Here is a 623-nt window from a genome sequence, read left to right as displayed (position 1 = left end):
ACAAAGGGCATTGTCTGCAAGACAAGGACTTCTTGGGGGTAATCTCTCTTTGACTGCTCCTGACTCCAGGGTGGGTACTCTATTCACTGCGCCACCTAGCTGGCCCTAAGGGTACCCTTTTCAAAAGCAACAGATAAAATATGTGCTAATGGTTTGGTCTATCTAATTTGTGACTGACATTAACTTCCTAAAGTAGAATTTGTCATTAAAGAATCAGTTACTTGTGCTCGCTTCGGCAGCACATATACTAAAATTGTAACGATACAGAGAAGATTAGCATGGCCCCTGCGCAAGGATGACACGCAAAGAATCAGTTACTCAACAAGTATTTATTAAGTTCCTTCTGTGTGCCATGCATTGGCTAGACAGAGAAAAATTCACCAGTCTTGCCTTTAAGAGCTTATATCCTGACAGTGGAAACACTGTACATATATAAAGTATAAACAAAATAAATACAAAGAAACCCAGTGAGAGAAGACACTAGAAGTTCAGGCAACCACATAAAGAAATTAGTCAATAAACATTTATTAAGTGCCTACTATGTGCCAAGCACTGGAGATAAAAAAAGAGGCAAAAGACAATCCTTGCCTGCTAGGAGCTCATAAACTAATAGGAGAGACAAA

General features: G+C 39.5%; 1 non-coding gene across 1 annotated transcript; it reads left to right on the top strand.

Annotated features, from left to right (window-relative positions):
• Positions 1 to 223: 223 nt before the first annotated feature.
• On the top strand, positions 224 to 331 carry LOC138149319 (U6 spliceosomal RNA). The gene has a single exon (XR_011165292.1). It is a non-coding gene; the product is annotated as a U6 spliceosomal RNA (small nuclear RNA).
• The last annotated feature ends 292 nt before the right edge of the window (positions 332 to 623 follow it).

This window comes from Petaurus breviceps, unplaced genomic scaffold (assembly GCF_028583685.1).
Source record: "Petaurus breviceps papuanus isolate PSGF00001 unplaced genomic scaffold, PetGlider_PUasm1.0 90845, whole genome shotgun sequence".
NCBI lineage: Eukaryota > Metazoa > Chordata > Mammalia > Diprotodontia > Petauridae > Petaurus > Petaurus breviceps.
The sequence above is the reverse complement of the archived record's forward strand: the minus strand, read 5'-3'. Positions and strand labels throughout refer to the sequence as shown.